At 47.2% G+C, this 12393-nt stretch overlaps 1 non-coding gene across 1 annotated transcript; it reads left to right on the top strand.

Moving 5' to 3' along the window:
* The first annotated feature begins 7119 nt into the window (after window positions 1–7119).
* Window positions 7120–7227, top strand: LOC117059496. The gene has a single exon (XR_004427916.1). It is a non-coding gene; the product is annotated as a U6 spliceosomal RNA (small nuclear RNA).
* Window positions 7228–12393: the final 5166 nt, after the last annotated feature.

The following is a 12393-nucleotide window of genomic DNA, read 5'->3' as shown; positions in this document are numbered from 1 at the left end:
AGACCCTCCAAGTGTCCCTATTTCCCAGGGACAACGCTGGATTTACAGAAGCCGTCCCAGTTTATGATTTGATCCTGGAATGTCCCGCTTTTCCTTAGGATGTCCCTACTTTCATCGGAGAAATGTTGGAGGGTATGGAGTTATGCAACCCCCGAACCAAGGAGATCAGTAACTCTACAACCTTTAGAAGACACCTGAAGACGGCCCTGTATAGAGAAGTTGTTTAATGTTCTATTCTGTTCTTATATATGTTAGAAGCTGCCCAGAGTGTCTGGGACAACCCAGTCAGGTGGGTGGGGTATAAAAAATAATAAAACTATTATTAGGAATAGGACAGCCCTACTTTCATTGGAGAAATGTTGGAGGGCATAGCAGGAATGTGGACAGCAGCTGAGCTGAATCTTGTGTGTTGATTCAAAGTGACCAGCCGCATCTCTCTGTCTGCCTCTCTGCCTCTCTGTCTGTTGATCTTCCCCGTCGTTTCTACACACCGAACAGTGCTGTGTTTTTCAACATTTTAATCCCGGCAGCCTCACAGTTGCCATGGCCACTCCGGGACCAATTAGCTTAACCTGAAAAGCAGCCACGGAGAACAGGCTTTTCTTTGCAACTACCTGGGGCTAGATTTGAACTGTTGACCTGAGAGGCCTCTTAACCCAGTGTTGGGCAAAAAGACTAGCGCCAACCTGGGCCCGGAGGCTGGGCCTTCCTCTGGACGCAGTTCAGATGGATTTCGAACCCTTGGGGGGGGGCCTCTCCTTGGGGCCAGCCGGCCGCTCCCTCCGCTGAGTCTCATGGAGCCTGTGTCCTATGCTAGCCTCATGGTGTCTAGGGGCAGCCCAGCCAGGGAGCCTGGGGGGTCGCCATGACATCAGAATCAGCTGAAGGGAATCCGAAGGACTAATGAGGATACGGGGAGAGCACAAGGGTTTCTTTATTCCCAGCCAAAATGACGCAGGGAATGGCCTCTTTTCTGTACCCTCTTGGGCGGCAGAGCTGGTGGGGGGCTCAGCAAAGGTGCCAGATATGAAGAGGTGGGGCTTTGGAAGTTGGTTGTGCTACCAAGAGAATATCCCCCTGGATTTGTGAAAGAAGAACCGGCTCCAACTAATTTACAGAAACCAACCAAGGATCGTTTTCGTGCCTTTAATGCCTTCCATTCAATCAATCAAATTTAATTGCCCTTAATATGTTCAATCCATTGAACAGATTTTTACTGTTGCCAGCACTTCGGTACAAGTGCTTGAACTAATAGGAGAGGATTTAGCAAAGAACCGCCCCTCGCCGTTCAAAGAAAAGGCTCTTTTAACATTGCCAGTCCCTGTGGCAGAAATACACCGTCTCCAAAATAAGCTTTAAAAATACCCGCTCAGACACAGTTGCCCTTTATTTTCTGCCAGACTGATTAAAATTAACTCCCTGCTAGTTAATCAACTAAGTGTTAGTTGACTAATCTGCTGCTTCTTTTTATATAAGGCAGTTTGTCTGTTGGTTAGCTTTCCTAGTAGGACTATATCCTGCCGGTACGGCTACCCTTCAGTACATACATATAGTTCGGCCCCCCACAAGGTCTGAGGGACAGTGGACAGGCCCCCTGCTGAAAAAGTTTGCTAACCCCTGCTGTTAGGGCTGCCCAATTTCAAAAAGTGAAAATCCGGAAACAAAAGTTATTGAGCTTCTTTGGCAAAATCTAAAAAACAACAACCCCCCCCCTATTTTTAGGAAGTTCAGTAAAAAAGCAACACTTCCAGTATGGGCTGCCATACACCTGGGTTTCCCCCAACATTTTAACCGATTTTTGAAAATTGCATCCGGACGACATTTTCAACGGATGAATCTCTGCAATGTCCGGGAAGTTTCGGACGTATGGCAGCCCTAACTAAGTAAAATAATGTAAGTTTATCACATACCCCTCTCCCCGCCCTGCAACCTTATACTGTATACAGCGTTGATGCCTCACATCTATCAAATCAAAACCACAATATTATAATGTAATTACTTCTGCCGCTCATAGCTCAAATCCTGCTCGCGAGTTCATCATACTATAATATTTCTTTAAATAGTCCAAAAAAGGCATCCATTCTTCCGTAAAGCAATAATTGTTAGATTCACTTAATTTTGCTGTTAATTTTGCCAGTTCTGCAAAGTCCATTATCTTACTTATCCGTTCTTTGGCTGGAACTTCTTCTTCCTTCCATTTAAGCACATATAGAATCCTAGCTACTGTTGTTACATACATAAACAACTTTAACATTTTGGGGGGGCAGGCAGGCGATTTCTGCCCCTATAATCCCTAACAGAAATGTTTTGGGCGTTTTAAAAAATATACTCATCCCCCTCCCCTTCCTTTTCTAGTAATTGGTCCAAAAAGCAAAATATAAGCTGGGTTATTTGCACTATTGACTGCCCTGGAGGGAAAGGGTATAGAATTACCGGTATGAGCAGGATCTTCAGATGAGCGCTAGGTGGCAGCCAACAGTCGTCAGTATTGAACATTTCACCTGCTCTGCTCTGGATCAAAGTGCCTTTTGGGAAAGGCTTGACTGCAGATCAGAACTCCAGGCGGCTGTGACTTGACCCTTATTCCAAGAAGAGAGTCTAGCAAGGGCTGCTAACTAACCTCTGACCCAGTGGGGAGGATAGATACCAAAAAAAGAAAAAGAAAAAGAAAAGCGTGAGAAATGATGTCAGGAAAGGGAGATGGCTTCTCTGTGCTGTTAAAGAATAATGCTAATTAGCAGTTACAGTTCTCTGTATTTTATTTCAAATATGCACATGCTGCCTTTCTGTCTAAAAAGAGGCACTCGGAGCTAACAAATACAGTAATAGCAAACAAATGAAACAGCACATTACAGATTGCTCTGCTGCAATCCTTCCAACGACCCTGTCGAGTAGGATGCTATCAGAATTATCCCCATGTTGCAAATGGCAGGGGTAGGATTAATATGAAGAGACGACAGGCTATTTTGTGCATTCCCAGGCTAGGTGGGAAGATTCGAACCCAGGATTACTAGGCTTGTGGCTTACATGCTTAGCCACTATGCCCAGAAACTATGAATGGAGGGAAAATGTGTTTGGTTCACATTTTCACGTGAGCCTATCAAATCATACTTCCCGAAACTGTACGTAAAGCAAAACACAAATTTCTTTTGGAATTTGCAGCTCTCTGAATTTTGCACAGCAGTTATCCAACCAAAAAAAAGTATATTAAACACATATATTTGGGGAAAGAACACTTAAAAAAAATGAAAATAGCATACAAAACTGTATTTTATGTGGGAAAACAGCATGCAAAAATGTCCACGCTAGGCAAGATTGCATGCAACGATGTGTATACTGGAATAAATTTGCACATACATTTTTTTGAAGATTTTATTTAATTGCAAACTGATGCAGTGATGGAGCAAACTGCATTTAAGATTAGAACGATGAGAAAAGGAGAGAAGCCACCACACGCAAGCATGAAATCAATTCTAGCCTAGGAAGGATCGTGACACAATGCATTAGCTACTCTGTAACATGATGTATGTATGTCTCCCTGTCTCACACCCACAAGCTTTCACAGGTATTCTTCAGGAATGTAGATTAAAATTCAGAAGCAAGGACTTGGTCTATTTGGCTTAGCCCAGCAGTTTTCAAACTGCGTCCCAGAATTATGGGGCACTCCTCAGTGACAAGATCAGTAATGGCAGACGAGCTTCCATGAAAGGCTGCTTTGCTCACCACTCCTGATCTCCCCCTGCAACATGCAAGTTGCACAGAGCAATGCTTAGGCCCGGCAGGTCTGGTCTCTGCGCTCTGCATTACTGAAAATCTGCCCTGGAACCAGCTATAGCTGAACATGTCAAAGTGGGTTTCTCTCATTTCTCCAGTCTTGACTTCAGTCCTCCACATTTCCATATCAGTTTGTATTGTGGGGTGCGGGGGGAAAAGTCCTCGTGAAAATTCATCAGCGTTTCAGCGGGAGCTTCTCCCAATATAGAAGAAGAAGAAGAAGAAGAAGAAGAAGAAGAAGAGTTTGGATTTGATATCCTGCTTTTCACTACCCGAAGGAGTCTCAAAGCGGCTAACATTCTCCTTTCCCTTCCTCCCCCACAACAAACACTCTGTGAGGTGAGTGGGGCTGAGAGACTTCAGAGAAGTGTGACTAGCCCAAGGTCACCCAGCAGCTGCATGTGGAGGAGGGGAGACGCGAACCCGGTTCACCAGATTACGAGTCTACTGCTCTTAACCACTACACCATGCTGGCTCTCCATATACACACTTCCGTCTAAACATTTTCACCATGTGCATCCTTGTGTAAAGCAATTCCCCCCTAATATAATATGTTTTTGTACGTTATTTTCACCAGTGGATTTATTTATATGCACACTTTGCAGTGGTCTATTGCATTGTCGTTCACACTACTCGGCTGGAGAACTGGAGAAGTGCAGACTTTGAAGGGTGGCTCTGTTCCGTTTCGCATCTTATATCAGAACGGGAACAGAACTGAATGTCTCCTCCACCCCTTCCCTGGGATTCACGTATTCATTTACTGTATTACATTTAGATCTCTCCTTTCTTTCACCATGAAAATGAAAGCAGCATACCTGTGGCCCCATCCAGGTTATGGCCAGACCTGCGTAACTTCAGCAAGGTGGTCGCTTCATCTCCCTTCTGACTATGTCCTGGGATAATCCTGGGATTCTGTGGTTGACAGATTGCTTTGGTAAGGATTCATACTTTTAAAAACACACACACAGAGAATGAGGGCCCTATCAAGTGTGATGTTTGCTGTCTTCCAAAGCAACTACTCTTATTCCGAACTTAAAAATGGAAAGTGTCATGCTGGTGGTCAACAAAAGACTCTCTCAAGGCAAATCTTTAAAAAATGTAGTATAAACACAGAGAACTGGGAAACACTGGCCTGTGAGCGCTCCAATTGGAGAACAGCCTTTACCAAAGGTGTAAGGGACTCTGAAGATGCTCGAACTCAGGATGAAAGGGAGAAACGTGCTAAGAGGAAGGCATGCTTGGCAAACCCTCACCGTGATCAACTCCCACCCGGAAACCTATGTCCCCACTGTGGAAGGATGTGTGGATCCAGAATTGGCCCCCACAGTCACTTACAGACTCATTGTTAAAACCATCCGTGCTTATGGAAGACAATCTTACTCAGCTATGAGTGATCGCCAAAGAAGAAGAAGAAAATGTTTGCTGAATAGTTTGCCCATGTTTAATGCGCTCTGCGGGCTCTCCATCCCAGCCTTATAGGAAGTGCAACTTTTTGTGTTATCTCCTATCAACCATCACACCTAAGTCTTATGAAGAGGCCATGCTGCCAAGGCAGAGACCAACAGTCAATCCAACCAGAAATGTCTGCTCTGAGTGCCAGTGGCTTTCCAAGGTCTGCTACCTGGGCATGAAAGTGATGTTGAGCAAGGATGAACAACCATGCAATGCGGTCCTCTGCCTCTCTCGGTAGTGTCAGAAAGCTCACCGGAGGGAGAATATGAGGGGGAGAGAGAGCACCCTCTCTCCAATTATCAGCCCCCCCCCCCACCTCCAGCCATCAGATGCAAACTTGCCTGCCTCTTGGAGCGCTTTGATTGCTCATTGCCTCATTTGGAAAAAAGAAAAGGCTCAATCAATCTGTTTGCTGATTCTGGCTGTCGCCAGGGTACTTAATTGCCTCCGTTGATCAAATGGGCATTGCGAAGGAATTAGTTCCACTCCAGAGCCATGCCTGGTAGGGGCTGACGTGCTTCACGATTCACTTCACTCAGTCCCCAGCCAGCCTCTCCTTACCATAACCAAAGTCTCCACCGCAAGGATATTTTGCAAACCTGCCAACTAGCCTCCACTAAATGAAAGGCTCCTGCTTTCGCTTTTCGGTCTGGTCAGTGCCCTCGTACATTGAGATTCCTTCTAACAAGCGCTATCGGCTGTTAAAATAAATTTTTGAAGCGCCAGAGCTCGCTGGACCAAAGCAAATCATTTTGTAATGTTTAAGTGCAAATCACACATTGTGCAGCTGCTCGACTGCAACAGCGGCTCTTTGCAACACCTCTAAAAAGGTAAAGTAAAGGCACCCCCGACCATTAGGTCCAGTCGTTTCTGACTCTGGGGTTGTGGTGCTCATCTCACGTTACTGGCCGAGGGAGCAGGTGTATAGCTTCCGGGTCATGTGGCCAGCATGACTAAGCCGCTTCTGGCGAACCAGAGCAGCGCACGGTACCTATTTATCTACTTGCACTTTGACGTGCTTTCGAACTGCTAGGTGGGCAGGAGCAGGGACTGAGCAATGGGAGCTCACCGTGTTGCGGGGATTCGAACCGCCGACCTTCTGATCAGCAAGCCCTAGGCTCTGTGGTTTAACCCACAGCGCCACCCGCGTCCCAAAGGTAAAGGTACCCTTGACCATTAGGTCCAGTCACAGGCGACTCTGGGGTTGCGGCGCTCACCTCGCTCTATAGGCCGAGAGAGCCAGCGTTTGTCCGCAGACAACTTCCGGATCATGTGGCCAGCATGACTAAGCCGCTTCTGGTGAACCAGAGCAGCGCACGGAAACGCCGTTTACCTTCCTGCCGGAGCAGTACCTATTTATCTACTTGCACTTTGACATGCTTTCGAACTGCTCCTTTGCAAATCATGATAAACTATGCTAAATGTGAGCTGCCAGGCAGAGAGATGCTGGATGCAAGAGAACTAACTGTACTAACAGGGAGTACCAGGAAAAACCTGAAAACTACTGTTCAGCCCTAAGATCACGGCAACTAAAGAATAAACTTTAAAGCAGCGAGACTTAAACCATGGTCCAGAGACATCGATAAGTCCCTGGCAGTGCTGAAGAGCCAAATGCTTCCTAAAAGTTTCTCTCTCATCGAATTTCCCCACTCCCCATCAAAAAGAGGGAACTTGTGCTTTGTTTAAACTGAAAAGCTGCTGTCCAAATGGCTGAAGCAGAAACATCAAAGAAAGCCTTCATGCACAATATTCCTCCAGGTGAACACACACTGCAGCCACGGAGGACAAATTATGTAGTTGATTTAATAACATGGAAGAAACACCTGTTGTTGGGATTGCCCACAAAAAAAGAAGCAAACCATAACAGTCCTTAGTACCGTATAACCACTGTTAAGAACCACCGAAATAGGGCTCTATACTAAAATTGGAATGATACAGAGAAGATTAGCATGGCCCCTGCGCAAAGATGACACGCAGATTCGTGAAGAGTTCCATATTTTTCGGAAAGCTAAGGAACCAAGAAGACAAAAACTTTTAAGAAAGAACGGGAAACATTCACAATTTATTTAGGAGATCACTGTAAGCAGATAAAAAACATTAGCATGATTTTTGTAACACTTGTAATGTAAGAAATGCTATGGATAATATGGAGAGTTATAATATATATGGATTATGAAATAATATGTAGGGTCGAAGATGCTAATATTTGGACCCACAGAGGGGATGGTGGGAAGTCAAGGAGATTCAGATCAACCTTAATAGAAGGTTATGTAGTTGGCATTGTTATAATTTTTTGTTTTGTAAAACAAAATAAAAAAATATTCAAAATACAAAAACCACCGAAATAAATAAAATAGATTTCCTAACAATGTTGGCATGGCACAATCCATTCGTTCCCCTAGCAGCAACCACCAGGTATGAAGTGCTCCTAGGCTTGAAGAGAGAAGTGCTGTGTAACTCAGAAGCTCACTTCCTTAATATGGAACATTAGTAAGCAAATGTAGCCGTCATCCTTGGATACCAGAGGGAGCACTTTGCCCAAACAACTGTTGGGAGCATGCAGCGCATAGTTAAACCGTGGAACTCACTCCCACAGGAGGCAGGGATGATCACCAACTTGGATGGGTCTAAAAGAGGATTGGACAGATTCGTGGAGGATAAAGCTGCCCATGGTTACTCACTGTGATGGCTGTGCTCTGCCTCCACGGTCAGAGGCAGAAATACTTCTGAATCCTAGTGGGTGGAAATTGGAGGAGCGGAGCGTGCTCTTGTGTATGAGTCTGGCTTGAGCATTTCTCTCAGGCATCCGGCTGGCCGCTGTGAGAACAGGATGCTGGACTAGATGGGCCATTGGCTCTTCCTCTGCTCAGATGTCTTGGCATGTAAGGTAAAAGGGTAAAGGATCCCTGAATGGTTAGGCCCCAAGGCAACTCTGGGGTTTCAGCGCTCATCTCGCTTTCAGGCCGAGGGAGCTGCCGTTTGTCCACAGACAGCTTTCCAGGTCATGTGGCCAGCAGGACTAAACCGTTTCTGGTGCAACGGGACATCGTGACGGAAACCAGAGTGCACGGAAATGCTGTTTACCTTCCCAACACAGTGGTACTTATTTATCTACTTGCACTGGTGTGCTTTTGAACTGCTGGGTTGGCAGGAGCTGGGACAGAGCAACGGGAGCTCACCCCGTTGCAGGGATTCAAACTGCCGACCTTCTGATCGGCAAGCCCAAGAGGCTCAGTGGTTTAGACCACAGTGCCACCCGCAGCTCTATGTTCAGATGTACTACGATCCATTCCAGGGGAAGAAGAGTTTGGATTTGATACCCCGCTTTATCACTACCCGAAGGAGTCTCAAAGCGGCTAACATTCTCCTTTCCCTTCCTCCCCCACAACAAACACTCTGTGAGGTGAGTGGGGCTGAGAGACTTCAAAGAAGTGTGACTAGCCCAAGGTCACCTAGCAGCTGCAAGTGGAGGAGCGGAGACGCGAACCTGGTTCACCAGATTACGAGTCTACCACTCTTGACCACTACACCACACTGGCTCAGGGGACCAGGGGACCGGCAGAGGCATAGACTACAAGCCATGCAACCAAGCTACCAATTTACAGTCTATCATCCTTCCACCCTGCCTTCCCTCCCAGCAGCTCAGAGCTATGTATGAGTCAGTGTGCATGTGTCAAACCCATGGGTGTAGCCGGGAGGGCAGCTCCCCCCACCCCACACAAATCAAGTAAATAAATAAAAATACTTAACTAAAAGTAGAAATTGTAGAAAGATTTTGACAGATTTTTCTGAGCACTTGGGAGTGAAAAGAAAGCAATTTGAAACAACTGTTGTTGACATATTTCGTTCCGAATCTGCTAGACAGAGCCAGACAGAGGATGGTGTCTTGCCCCCCCCCTCTAAATCCTGGCTATGCCCATGGTCAAACCCCCATTTTATCCTCATAACAACCTTGCGAGGTGGTAATATTTGGCCGAGAGATAACTAAGGGTCCGAGGTCACCTGGGGAGGTTCATGGCTGAGCAAGGATTTGAAAACAGGTCTCCCCAGTTTATACCATGTCAACCCTTTTGTTGGGGGTGGGCGGAATCAAATCAATTTCATTGAGAGAACTAAGCACCAAACTCAATCAGACCTGAAAGTCCTGACTCGCACCTGCGTTTCACTAATAAATCAGACTTCTCCAGAGCACAAACAGGTCTCCAACCCTCCCACCCACCCCCTTCTCTCTGCTCGACCACACATAGCTGTGTGGTGTTTAATTGCATCCCTACGAACGCTTCCAGACTGTGAACAGGTAGGTGGAGGCCTGAACCAAGACAGACGTCCCTCTCTTCTGCTTCACCAGGCTTGTTATCTCTGAGGTGACGGCTTTGCACTTGAGCGAGGAGAGGCCTGGCGTGTGAAGAAGAGCGGGAACATATTAAGAACGAAGGCTGGGAAGGGGAAGGTGGTCTTTGGGGTGACCGGCAAGAATCTCAGCTAAATCTCCCCTGAATATTCTTTGCTCCACAGCACCTACGCAAGACGAGATCAAAGGTGGGGAATTATCGGGGGGGGGGGGGGATAAAAATATGCCCATCGCTTTAGCGAGCGGAAACGAAATTGGACTTTCTGCTTGCCGCCACTTCCTAATGAGAGGCACCTACTCAAAGGGAGTTTGGGAGTTTTAATTATAATCTTTCTGCCTCTAACAGTGCCAAGCCAGGCCCCATCTGCGGCCAGTTTTCTTGACAAGACAAGCTCTATTCTAAACTAGGTCAGGAAGCATGACAGGAGTGTGTGTGTGTGTGTGTGTGTGTGTGTGTGTGTGTGTGTGTGTTGGAAAGGAGGGGGGGGGGTAACATCTCCCCAGAGGGAGAATGTTCAGATACAGATCTTTTAACCGATCCTGGGGCTAGCCAAAGATGGACGATGGGCTGTCAGAAGAGTTCGTGTCAGGAACCCGGTGCGATTTGAACTGCTTGCTCGCTCAGGACAATGTGCAGATTGAATCGCGGGGCTCTCTTGGGCCCGAGACGTCCCCTTGCGTTGGACGGCCTGGCTTTTTAAAAACGTGTCTCCGCCAGCAAAGCTTTTGAAGGCCGATTTAAGGGATTCCTTTCCCACAAGCAAATCACAAATTTGGGGCGATTTGAGTGTACGAAGAGACCTGCTGGGTCAAGGCAGCGGCCCACCAAGCCAAGCATCCTGGTCTCACAGTAGCTAACCAGATGATAGATACTTGTGGAAAGCCTCTCAAGTGGGACCTCAGCATAACCACCCTCTCCCCATCTGCAGTTCCCAGACACTGGTATTCAGACACATACTGCCTCTGCCAGTGTGGTGTAGTGGTTAAGAGCGGTAGACTCGTAATCTGGGGAACCGGGTTCGCGTCCCCGCTCCTCCACATGCAGCTGCTGGGTGACCTTGGGCTAGTCACACTTCTCTGAAGTCTCTCAGCCCCACTCACCTCACAGAGTGTTTGTTGTGGGGGAGGAAGGGAAAGGAGAATGTTAGCCGCTTTGAGACTCCTTCGGGTAGTGATAAAGCGGGATATCAAATCCAAACTCTTCTTCTTCTTCTCTGAAAAGTGGAGGTAGGCCACTTATAGCCTTATCATAGAACTGCAGAGTTGGAAGGGACCTCAAGAGTCATCTAGTCTAACCCCTCGCAATGCAGGAATCTTAACTAGATCATCCGTGGCAGGTGGCCACCCAACCTCTGCTTAAAAACCTCCAGGGAAGGAGAGTCCACCAACAGAAAGTTCTTCATGATGTTTAGTTGGAATCTCCTTTCTTGTAACTTGAAAGACGTTGTTTTGGGGGGCCCGCCTCCGGAGAAAACAAGCTTGCTCCATGTGACAGCCCTTTAGATGTTTGAAGATGGCTATCACCTCCTCTCAGTCTCTTCTTTTCCAGGCTAAACATACCCAACTCCCTCAATCATCCCCTATAAGACTTGGTTTCCAGACCCTTAATCGTCTTGGCTGCCCTCCTCTGCACACGTTCCATCTTGTCAATTGCCTTCTTCAATGGCGATGCCCAGAACCGGACACAGTATTCCAGGTGTGGTCTGACCAAAGCAGCATAGAGTGGTATTTGTCTGTCCACCTAGCAGTTCGAAAGCACGTCTAGTGCAAGTAGATAAATAGGTACTGCTCTGGCAGGAAGGAAAACGGCATCTGTGTGCTGCTCTGGTTCGCCAGAAGCGGCTTAGTCATGCTGGCCACATGACCCGGAAGCTATATGCGGACAAACACCGGCTCCCTCGGCCTATAGAGCGAGATGAGCGCCGCAACCCCAGAGTCGTCCGCAACTGGACCTAATGGTTAGGGGTACCTTTACCTTTTTAATAATACAGAAGCACCTCCAGTTGCAAACAGGATCTGTTTCGGAGGTCAGGCCACATCCCGAGGAATTCACAACCAGAGGACTGTTCTGCTCATGCACACGACGCGTAGAGCGCTTCTGCGCATACGGCGAAACCCGGAAAATGCTTCCGGGTTTGCTGCGTTCTCATCCCAAAATTTAAGTATCCAGAGGGATATGTAAGCAGAGGTACGACTGTATTTCACAGTGCCCCAATAATCCCTTTGTCTCCCCACCCCATTCCCCTCTTACTATTCACCAAGAAAGGGCCAGCAAGACACTTTTAGTTCTCCAGGACCCAGCTCAAAAGGTCAGAGCTCACAGTCCTTCTCCTTTCCACTTCTGTATTTGGCAAAGCCTCAAAGTCATATCTCACTGAGCTTCCGAGCAAGGCTTTCAGTCCCTTGAGCTGTCCTTTGTTTCCCAGTGTGCTACAGTAACCCATCAAGAAATTAGGCTGCAGTCCTGAAGGAATATGCGCCGTTGAACACAGCAGGATTTACTTCCGAGGAAGCAGGCCTCGCAACTGTGGCTCTAGTTTGCTGTGACCACACACTTGCTATTGTAATGATCTATTTATATGATGCTTGGTTGTCAGGACGACTTTGGTTTATGAGTACAGTCGTACCTTGGTTGTCGAACGGAATCCTTCCAAAAACGTTTGATAACCAAGGCGCGGCTTCCGATTGGCTGCAGGAGTGTCCTGCACTCAATCGGAAGCCACGGAAACCGCGTCAGTCATTTGGCATCCAAAGAGCGTTCACAAACCGGAACACTCACTTCCGGGTTTGTGGCGTTCGGGAGCCAAAACGTTCGA

The sequence above is a fragment of the Lacerta agilis genome, chromosome 14 (genome assembly GCF_009819535.1).
Source record: "Lacerta agilis isolate rLacAgi1 chromosome 14, rLacAgi1.pri, whole genome shotgun sequence".
NCBI classification, from domain to species: domain Eukaryota; kingdom Metazoa; phylum Chordata; class Lepidosauria; order Squamata; family Lacertidae; genus Lacerta; species Lacerta agilis.
This window is presented reverse-complemented; position numbering and strand designations above follow the sequence as displayed.